This window comes from Humulus lupulus, chromosome 2, assembly GCF_963169125.1.
Source record: "Humulus lupulus chromosome 2, drHumLupu1.1, whole genome shotgun sequence".
NCBI classification, from domain to species: domain Eukaryota; kingdom Viridiplantae; phylum Streptophyta; class Magnoliopsida; order Rosales; family Cannabaceae; genus Humulus; species Humulus lupulus.
Genome location: NC_084794.1, coordinates 34,687,697 through 34,699,432, shown reverse-complemented (window position 1 = coordinate 34,699,432; position 11,736 = coordinate 34,687,697). Strand labels below are relative to the sequence as shown.

The 11,736-nt window shown below is 37.5% G+C and overlaps 1 non-coding gene across 1 annotated transcript; it reads left to right on the top strand.

Moving 5' to 3' along the window:
* The first annotated feature begins 10,898 nt into the window (after nucleotides 1-10,898).
* LOC133820152 (small nucleolar RNA R71) lies at nucleotides 10,899-11,005 on the top strand. The gene has a single exon (XR_009886581.1). It is a non-coding gene; the product is annotated as a small nucleolar RNA R71 (small nucleolar RNA).
* Nucleotides 11,006-11,736: the final 731 nt, after the last annotated feature.

Below are 11,736 nucleotides of genomic sequence, written 5' to 3'. Positions count from 1 at the left end.
AATAATTGGATTTTCCTTCTCTGTTTGCCCAGCTGTTGATTCGACAGAATCAGCGTTTGATACATCAGCAGTGGTTGTTGTCACCTCCAAAGGCTGTGCTGTCAGATCTTCCATTTCTTTATGATTTTGAACATCAATGAGCCTGTCAATTTCCTCCTCATGGGAGTACTCAGAAAAATCTTTTAAATCATCTACAACCACATTAGCTGATTCCATAATAGTTTGGGTTCTCATGTTATAAACACGATAAGCCCTAGTATTGGTGGAATAACCAAGAAAAACTCTCATATCTCTTTTGGAATCAAATTTTCCCATATTCTCACGATCTCTAAGAATATAACACAGACACCCAAATACATGAAAATAATTGACATTGGGTTTTCTACCTTTCCAGATTTCGTAAGGAGTTTTATTTGTACCTGGACGCAGAAAAACATGATTAATTGTGTAACAAGCTGTATTAATTGCTTCCACCCACAATTTCTTTGTGAGTTTTTTTCTCTTAAGCATAACTCTGGCCATTTCCTGCAAGGTACGATTTTTCCGTTCCACTACCCCATTTTGTTCAGGGGTTTTGGGAGCAGAAAATTCATGCAAAATTCCAAAAGATTTACAATATTCATCATAAACAGAATTTTCAAACTCCTTACCATGATCACTTCGTATTCTTACAATATTTCCAATGTTACAATTTTTTTCAACTCTAAGTCTTGTGCATAGTGTTTGAAAAGCTTCAAATGTATCTGATTTTTCTCTTAAGAAATCTACCCAAGTAAATCTAGAAAAATCATCCACACATACAAAAATGTATCTCTTACCATTGATACTTTCAACTTGCATAGTACCCATGAGATCCATATGCAATAATTCTAACACATTTGAAGTATTAATATCAGATAATGCTTTATGGGAAATTTTCAACTGTTTTCCCAATCGACATGATTCACACTTACCAAGTGATTTTTTACCCAGCTTGGGTATACTACGGATGAGACCTGCATTAGCAATCTTTTTCAAGTTTTTGAAATTTACATGTCCAAGTTTTTCATGCCACAAGTCAGTAATATTAAAACTTGATGAAGACGCATGACATGTGAATTTTTGTGTGAGAGTGTAACAATTATCCAAAGAACGAGAACCTTTGAGAACAATATCACCACTTTGATTTAAAACATTACATTCATCATGCGAAAAATTAACAAGAAAACCTTCGTCACAAATTTGACTTTTGCTAATTAAGTTGGCTTTCAGCCGATCAACAAGAAGCACATTTTTCAGTTTTGGTAACCCTTCAATGTTTAGAGTACCTTTACCTAAAATATTTCCTGTCATTCCATCCCCAAATGTTACTACTCCACACTTCAAGGATTTGAAGTTGGTAAGTATGTTGGCATCACCTGTCATATGTCTTGAACAACCGCTATCAAAGTACCATGAACTATGCATGCATTTTATGACAGGTAAAGGTAGCCAAGCAGACATAGTTAACTTTCTTGACCCATATTGTTTTTTATTTTGAATTTCTTTTGGTCAAGAATTGATTCATACTACCAAAGTGTTTAATGTTAGAGAATATATATTATTGATCAATGGAAATATGGAAAAATCAATATACAACTCTATGCAAACATACAATGGACAAGATAATTGATTAAATAATATTACAACTCAATTGTTCAAAATACAAGTAAATAGAAAGATGTAGAAGAAGAAGATTACAAACTCTATACTATAATAATACAAGTAAATAAGAAGAACAAGAGGAACAAAAGAATGAAAACACACACAAACTCTCACAAAACCAAAGTGTAGAGTAGTGGGGATCACCAACTTGAACAAGGTTCAAGACCTTTGTTCAAAAGCTTATTTCCCCTATTCTCTAAGCACTAAGGGATCTCTTTAGGAAATAGCTCTCTGGAATTATCAAGCCTTTTGGTGTATTTTCTAGCTAAGTGCTTTGTGGATGGAAAATGGTGTGTCTTATAAGTGAGCATTAGGCTCCTATTTATAGAGTATGAGATACCCTTTGGATTTAAAATTCCACCAACCCACATGGCTATTACCAATGTTTAATTGGATGTTTATGGAATTAAAATGGAGATTTGAGAGTTATTTTGGATGTTAGAACCGTTCAATTTGGAAAAAACTGAAAATCTACATAGGTTGTCAGCCTCATTGGCCGCGGCCAGAATCATCAGTGGTCGCGGCCACTGGCCTCTGTCCCCCAGGCTGCGGCCAGGGAAAGACAGTGGCCGCGGCCACAACCTTTTTTCAGCCAAAAATGTGATTTTTCCAAAACGTTCCAAAACGTCCCAAATCCTTTCCCACATGATTTTGTAACCTCCAAACACCTATTGGGAGTTAAAAACGTGTCTCCAATAGTCATATATCATCATGGCTTTATGAAATTCAATCTCAAATGTGTAACATATAATATACACATTATTTGGGTAATATTTGGGAGTTACAAATTTGTAACTCCAAAATCTGTCACATTTGGGCACACACATGTGTCTAATTTTTGTAACTCTCAATAATATGTTACAAGGTGTGAAAAATCACATTTTGTCACATTATTTAATCTAATATTATATTATATGAAATAATATAACATTTAACATAATTCTTTTTAAACAAATTTAACAGAGAAAAACACTTAGGTCTTATGTGTCCTTTCATCCCACACAAATGACAAAATGGTACAAATTGTCCAATGTTTCTTTTTGGATAATTTTTCTTTAGTTGTAGATCTGTTGGAACAGATGACAACTTTGTGGTCTCAGCAGAGTGACTTGTTCCTGCATAACGGTTAGTTGGCACAACAGTCGAATAATTCATAGATTTTACAAAAACCGTTTTTCTTGAGGATTCCGATCCATTATATCTTAATCCACTATAATCACTAGCCTTTTTTCCTGCAGAAAGAATATCATCCAATATTCCAGATCTAGGATTAAGCATTTTGACACCTTTTTGCAAAAGATCAATTTCTTTACTCAAAGAATTAATTTCATCATTTTTGGAAGCAATAATCATCTCAAGTTCTTCAATTTTCCAACAAATTTTTTATTATTGCTAGCCATTAGACGATTCTCAGAACACACTTTCACCCATTGATCATACATTATTTTATAAGACTCTTTCAATGACTCCTCATCTAAGTTAGAATCATCATAATCAATGTCAGAATTCTCATTATTCTAAACATAATTATTAAGACATAACACATCCTTGTAATCAATTGAAGAGAAAACCATACCTTTGTGAACAAAGGTTAAGGCAACATTATTTTCCTCCTCATCACTCTGTTCAGAGTCTTGATCACTCCACGTGGCTGTCATGACTTTCTTTTTCTTTAAGGTATTTGCACACTCAGATTGAATGTGTCCAAATCCTTCACATTCCCTACACTGAATACCCTTTTTATTAGTCTCAAAGGGTTTAGAAAAATTACCTTTTGGGTTTTTGGATATAGCCTTTTTGTTTCCCAATTTCTTTATGTATTTTTGGAAATTTTTTGTCAACAGAGCCATCTCATCATCCGAACTTTCCTTCTTTTCTTTAGAAGATTTCAAGGCAATAGATTTCTCCTTGATTTCTTCTGTCTTACCTTTTTGTCTAATTTTTTGGTTTAGTTCAAAAGTTTGAAGTGAACCCATCAATTCTTCTACTTTTATTTTGTCTAGATATTTTGCTTCTTCAATTGCAGTTAGCTTCGTCTGAAACCTGTCCCGGAGAACTCTAACAATTTTTCGAACAAAAACATTCTCTTCAAGTTTTTCACCAAGAGCAAAATATTCGTTAGCAATATCTGACAATTTCTCATAAAATTCAGTGAGGGTTTCATTTTTATTCATTTTCAAATTTTCCAATTTTGTAGTGAGCATAACAAGCCTAGAACGCTTGACATCAGCAGTTCCTTCAAATTGAGTTTGAAGGATTTTCCAAGCATCTTTGGCCGAAACACATGAAGAAATCAATTTAATGTAACCTTCACCAACACAATTAAAAATAACATGTAATGCTTTATTATTGTAACTGGACAGTTTATCTTCAGCATCAGTCCAATCAAGTTCAGATTTTACCTTAGTTACATCATCACTTTCTACTGGAGGAGTCCAACCACTTAAAACAGCTCTCCAAGCCTTTTCATCTTGAGATTTGATGAAGGCTCTCATTCTAACTTTCCAATGTGGATAGTTCGAATCGTTGAGTAAATGGGGGTGAGTTATGGAGGCTCCTTCTGTGAAAAAAGACATTGCAAGAACAAGAACAACAAATGGAATAAACCAAGATCACACTCAGAAATGAGTGACCTGCTCTGATACCAATTGATATTCCATTTTTAGTAATTACCAAATTAATTCAACCATGTGAATTAATTAAAGTGCGGAATGGTAATTAACTGTTTACACAGATTCCAGTTCTGTCGGGACAAAATCCGAACTTTTCACGATAGAAACTGAACACAATAAAAAGACAGTGCAAAACAATAAAGAACACAACGAATTTTTACAAGGTTCAAAAACCCTTTCGGATAACCTACTCCTTGGGGCCACGCCCAGAGAATAAAACTAATTAATAAAGAATCACAAGTACAAAATATTGACATAAACAAAACAAGACACCCTCTTGAGATTTGCCGCAACTTTGTTGTACTTCTCTTCACTAATCTGATCTTGATTGAAATGCTCAACCACTTGAACTCCCTTCAATGGTCAACGAGTGCTTGCATCCTCCCGATGCAAGGCTTGTAAAAATATTCTCCCGAAGACTATAAACGTTGTGTTCAAATTATAATGTGTATTCACTCATGAACAAGGTATAAACTCACCACTAAAAACTAAACACTCATATTTCTACAAGATCACGCGAATACTTATGATCTTGAATACAAAGAGGAACTCTCACAAATATTACAATTATGCTCACAAATTATGCATCTAAGAGTTCACTTTTCTCACTGCCTTTAGAGCCCTATTTATAGAGTCCTTTTTCGTGCTCATAAATCGTAATAAAGGCAAGAATAATTGAAGATATTCTTGATTGATGAAGAGTTGCCTTTTTTAGAAGATGCTGATCCAACATATACGATTTTGGTGAGGACAGCTCAGACCTGTGTCGGATAAAAATAAGCTAAAAAAGGAAACAACAATTAATGACATTAAGGATTCAGTTTCCTGTTTTTTAATTCTTGAGCTACATGAAAATATATAAACAAATATTTCAGAAATCACTTTGGGTAAGTACTGAATATTTGCAAGATATAACTTCCCTTTATAAACAAATTGGGACAATATAAAGCTACATAAGGAAGTTAATATAATCCAAAATTCACAAAAAGGGAAAGTGAATTTTCAAAAATTACAATAAAGGGAAACAACAAATTGATCTTTTAAGAAAAAGATATTTCTATAAAATATGCTAATTATAGGATTTACAAACACAAAAATAAAAAGGAAATTACAAATACAATACAATAAATAGAACACAAATTTATTACAAAGACTTATCTTAAATGAAAAACATCCCTCTAGTAAATGTCATGATTTAAATTCCAAAGATGTGACTTTACCAACTCAAATGATCAATAAAAGTTCAAAAAGTTGTTTTCTCAACTCTAACAATTCACCAAGAAATGAAAAACTTTAAACTTGAAATTTCTCTCAACTATTTGTGTTAACAACCAATTTATCACATGTTTGGAAAGTGCACAAAAGAACTCTTAAAATCACTTCTTAATAGCTAAACATAGTAAGAACTGACTCAAACCAACAAGTTATACTCATGCTTGGATAATTTTGAGAAAATTTGATTTAAAAATTCAACAAGACAATAATGTTTTCCAAATGAATGCTAATGACGTAACAATAAGATTTTCCAAATGAAAGCCAATGCATGCTCACCATCCCCTAACCAAAAATCAGACAGTGTCCTCAATGTCAAAATGAATAATTAATGAAAAAGGTAAGGAAAGAGAACACCTGGATGATGACCATGTCCATGAGGTGAGAGCAAAAATAGTCTAGTAAAAATACCCCAAAACAAACAGAATACAAAAACGAAAACATACAAAAATAAAAGAAAGACAGAAAAATAAAGATGAAAAATAAAAAGAACAAACACGCACACCATTCAAAACTTCAGAGAGTATAGATTGGATCCTTAAGAAGGACCTCTTCAACACGACTCACACTCTCAATGTAATGCTTCAGTCTTTGGCCATTGACTCAAAAAATTCTCCCATCGGTTGGGTCCTCGACCTCCACCGAACCATTGGGAAATACTTACTTCACTACAAATGGACCAGTCCATCGTGATCGTAGTTTACCGGGATGCAAGTGCAAGTGAGAATCGTGCAAATGCACTTTCTGATTTGGCTCAAAGTATTTTCGCAGGATTTGTTTATTGTGAGTGATTTTCAATTTTTCTTTATAAATCCTGGAATTGTCATATGCATCGTTTCTCAACTCCTCAATTTTGGACAACTGGAGTTTGCGATTGATACCTGCGGCATTCAGATCAAAGTTTAGGGCTTTGATAGCCCAATATGCTTTATGCTCGAGCTCGACAGGTAAATGACAGGCTTTTGCAAAGACAAGTCGATAGGGAGACATCCCAAGAGGGGACTTGAAAGCAGTGCAGTATACCCAAAGAGCGTCTAGAAGACGTGTAGACCAATCTTTGCGGTCGAGATTTACCGTCTTTTCCAAAATGTGTGTTTATCTCCTGATTGGCTAACTCAGCTTGACCATTAGTCTGTGGATGATAGGCATTTGCAACTTTATGAAGTACACCGTACTTGTGCATAAGAACCTCAAAGAATCTGTTGCAAAAATGGGTGCCTTGATCACTGATGATAGCGCGAGGAGTACCGAACCTTGATAACACATTTTCTTTCAAGAATTTGACAACTGTAGCGTTATCATTGGTTCGACATGGTACAGCCTCAACCCATTTGGAAACATAATCCACAGCAAGAAGAATGTAAACGTAGCCAAAAGAGGGTGGAAATGGTCCCATAAAGTCTATCCCCCAACAATCAAATATTTTGATAACAAGAGTTGGGTTCAAGGGCATCATGTGCCGATGGGATAAGGATCCTAACTTTTGGCTCCTTACACAAGAACGATAGAAATCATTGGTGTCTTTGAACAGAGTGGGTCAGTAAAGACCGCAATGTAAGATTTTTGCAACGGTTTTCTTCACAGAGAAGTGACCACCACAAGCATCATTGTGGCAAAAGTTCAGCACACTAGACACCTCATCGTCATGGATGCATCTTCGCATGATTTGTTCGGGGCAGTACTTGAATAAGTATGGGTCATCCCAAAAGAAATTGTGCACCTGGACCAGAAATTTGCACTTGTCTTGTGAACTCCATGCAGATGGGAGTTCACATGTTACTAAGTAGTTTACAATGTGAGCATACCACGGTAACTTAGCAACAGAAAGCAATTGTTCATATGAGAAATCATCATGAATAGGTGGACCGTCAGCGAGATCGCTGAATTCAAGTCGGGACAAGTGGTCTGCGACGACATTTTGAATACCTTTCTTGTCTTTGATCGTTATGTCAAATTCTTGCAGGAGAAGGATCCACCATATTAATCGCGCCATAGTATCCTTTTTGGAAAGGAGATACTTACGGGCGGAGTGATTTGTGAAGATCGTAATAGGCGATCCAATCAAATAAGATCAGAATTTGTCAAGGGCAAAGACAACGGCAAGCAACTCTTTTTCAGTAATGGAATAGTTCATTTGAGCCTATTAAGAGTTCGGCTTGCATGATATACAACAAAGGGTTTCCCCTCCCTTCGTTGTCCTAGCACAGCTCCCACAGCAAAGTTGCTGGCGTCACACATGATCTCGAAAGGAAGACTCCAATCGGGTGACTGAATGATGGGAGCGGAATTGAGTGAATTGACAAGTGTTCGGAATGATTCCTCACACTTAGGTGTCCATTAAAAAGTGGCATCTTTGGCTGGGAGGTTTCTTAGCAGACGGGCAATCATTGAAAATTTTTGTATGAACTACCTATAGAAACCAACATGACCAAGAAATGACCTAACGTCTTTGACAGTCTTAGGAGTTGGCAGGTTGGAGATAAGGTCGACTTTGGATTGATCAACCTCAATTCCTTTTTCAGAAACAATGTGGCTTAAGACTATGCCAGAAGATACCATGAAGTGGCATTTCTCCCAATTGAGTACAAGTCCTTTCTCAATGCATCGTTTTAAAACAACTTCAAGATGAAGAAGACATGTCTCAAAGAAGTTTCCAAAAACGGTCAGGTCATCCATGAATACTTCCATTGATTTTTCGGTCATGTCACTAAAGATGCTCATCATGCATCTTTGGAAAGTAGCTGGTGCATTACACAAGACAAATGGCATACGCGGGAAAGCAAAAGTGCCAAAGGGACAAGTGAAAGTGGTCTTATCTTGATCCTCTAACGCAATCTCAATTTGATAATAACCAGAATAGCCATCAAGAAAGCAATAGAAAGGATGACCAGCTACACCTCCAAGGGTTTGATCAATGAATGGGAGTGGAAAATGATCTTTGCGGGAGGCGGCATTTAATTTTCTATAATCAATGCACATGCGCCACCCCGTCACCATTTTTGTGGGAACAAGGACACCTTTTTCGTTTTGGATAACGGTGACACCAAATTTCTTGGACACGACTTGAGTTGGACTGACCCACTTGCTATCAGCTACGGGGTAAATAATACCAGCGTCTGGCAATTTCAAAACTTCATTTTTTACAACTTCCTTCATTGTGGGGTTCAGTCGCCTTTGAGGGTCTCTTTGAGGGATAGCCTCATCCTCCAGATTGATTCGATGGGAGCAAATTAAAGGGCTAATACCTTTAAAATTAGCAAGCACCCAACCTATCCCAGATTTATGCGTTTGCAGTAGCTCGAGTAACTGCAATTCTTGAGAATTTTTAAGGTTGGACGAGATAATAATTGGAAAGGTTTCACCATCTCCCAAGAAGGCATGTTTCAAACCCTCGGGAAGTTGGGCCAATTGAAGAATTTGAAACTCTTCGACTGAAGTCTTTGGTTGTGACCTCTTACGAGGTAGCTCTTCAAAGCGAGGTTGCCAAAACTGAGTCCTTCTATTGTGTGAGTCTATGCGATCCGATATTGCAAGAGTAGACTCAATAGAACTGGGACTTTCGCTCTCAGACAAAAAGAGGAGTTCATCAAGATTATCAAAGTTGCTGCACAATTGAACCTCCTCGGGAATTATAGTGTCAATCATGAATGTTTGATAGCATTCATCATCTTCTCGGGGTTGTTTCCCGATGTGGAAGATATTGACTCCAAGAGTCATGTTTCCAAATGATATCTTCATTAGACCGTTCCGATAATTGATCAAAGCATTTGTTGTAGTAAGGAATGGTCTTCCGAGGATAATAGGAATTTTAGACTCCATGTTGACCACAGATTGGGCATCAAGAATAAGAAAATCCATGGGGTAATAGAATTTTTCAATCTGAACTAACACGTCCTCAACAATACCCCTAGGCTTTTTGGTGGAACGGTCAGCAAGCTGTAGCACAATAGATGTTGGCTTCATTTCTCCAAGACCGAGTTGCGAGTATACAGAGTAAGGCATGAGATTTACACTCGCGCCAAGATCAAGTAAGGCTTGGTTGACTTCATGGGTCCTAATTTGGCAGGAAATGGTGGGACAACCGGGATCTTTGTATTTTGGCGGTGCCTTTGGTTCAATCACTGCACTCACTTGCTCGGTCAAGAAAGCAGTCTTCTTGACATGGTGCTTCCTTTTTGTAGTGCATAGATCCTTGATGATGTTGGCATAAGCCGGCACTTGTTTTATGATGTGAAGCAAAGGAAGATTAATCTTCACTTGTGTCAAGTGCTCAAGGATTTCAGCTCGGTTATCAGGAAGTTTCCCAACAGGTTTCAAAGCCTGAGGAAATGGTACTTTTCGAGTGGCATTGAGTGGTGGATTTTCGGAAATGACTTTTGGAGTACTAGGAGTGTTGGATTTTATGGGTGGGTCTTGCAAAGTTTTACTGCTTCTCGTCGTGATGGTATTCACTTCCTTGACATTTTGATCATTAGAATTTGAAGATTGGGCCATGTGTTGGCCTTGCACATTGAATTTCGGTTGGGAAGGAAGTTTGCCTTTTCTGGAATGGCCAAGGATTCAGTTAATTTTGAGAATTGACATTTCATTTCCTTGATTTCTTCCATCATTCGGCGATTAAATTTGGATTGTTCCTCGATGAATGCATGAAGAGTATTCTTGAGAGAATTTCATTGTGGATGAGCATTGTATTGAGGTGTAGAATACGCCTTTGATGGTTGAACCTATTGCTCGTGTCTCCATTGTCCTCCAGATAACTGAGCTTGTTTGGAATCTCTCCAACTGAAATTTGGGTGGTTTCTCCAACCAGGGTTGTACGTATGGGAGAATGGCTTGTTATATGCCCCTAAGGCATTGCATTGCTCCTCATAAACCCCCCTCATTTCATTCAAAGCTAAGCAGTCCTTAGCTAAGTGCTCCGTCCCTCCACAAACAAAGCATGGTTCTTGCGGTTCCGCTTGAGCGATCATGTGCGACTTTTGGCCATTTTTCGTCATTAAGACCTCAAACTGCTTTTTCAAAGCTTCGAGTTGCGCCTTAACACTATCCTCTTCTCGAAGTTGAGAGATCCCAGATAGTTTGTGTCAGTTGGTGCTGTCAGTAGCACGTGGACCAGTCCAGGTGTGAGACTTTTTTGCGGTTTGTTTGAGATATTCAAGAGCATCGTCTGGCTCTTTTTCGAGGAGTTCACCATTGCATAGCATTTCTACAAACTGGTGCTCACGACTCGTGAGGCCTTCATAGAAGTAACTGACCAAACGCCAGTTCTCATAGCCATGGTGCGGGCACTGATTTAACAGATCTTTGAATCTTTCCCAGACTTGATAGAACGCTTCATTGTCCTTTTGGGAAAATGTGGAAATCTGTCGTTTTAGACCATTGGCCTTATGGTTGGGGAAGTGTTTCAGAAAGAAAGATTTGGTCATCTCCTCCCATGTTCCAATCGACCTAGGTCTCAAAGAGTATAACCAGTTTTTGGCTTTGTCCTTCAAGGAGAAGGGGAAGAACTTCAGTCGCACAACATCGGCATTTTCGGCTCGGTTATAGAACGTGGCTACTACCTCCTCGAATTCTCTGATATGCACGTATGGAATTTCGTTTTCCATTCCATGAAATGTGGGCAATAGTTGAATCATGCCAGGTTTAAAGTCTAATGCGGGCATATTAGGAGGGAAGATAATGCATGAAGGCGTGGAAGTGCGAGTAGGATGGAGGTAGTCATTGAGAGTTCTTGGTTGGATTTCATCACTGCGAGCCATTGCGAATGGGTTATTATCAGCGAAAGTTTGTGGAGAAACAGGATTGGTGGAAGGAGTTCCGGTAGGAGTGGCAGGGGAATTGGAAGAAGTGTCACTGGAAGTTTCGTGATGATTCATCCACTCTCAGAAATTAGAATTAGATTTATTTTATGTCTTTATCTTTTTTAATTTTTTTTTTTGTTAAACTTGTTCCCAGGTAGATTTGGAGGTTTTCGGGTGATCTCCAACGCCTTACTAGAACTCCCCGAGGTTACTGAGTAAGTATGGTGGATCAAAACTCAACATTTTCGACCAAACAACCTTTAAGCTGAGTGAAATTGCTTATTTTGAGAGAACAAGCTTGGTTTTCT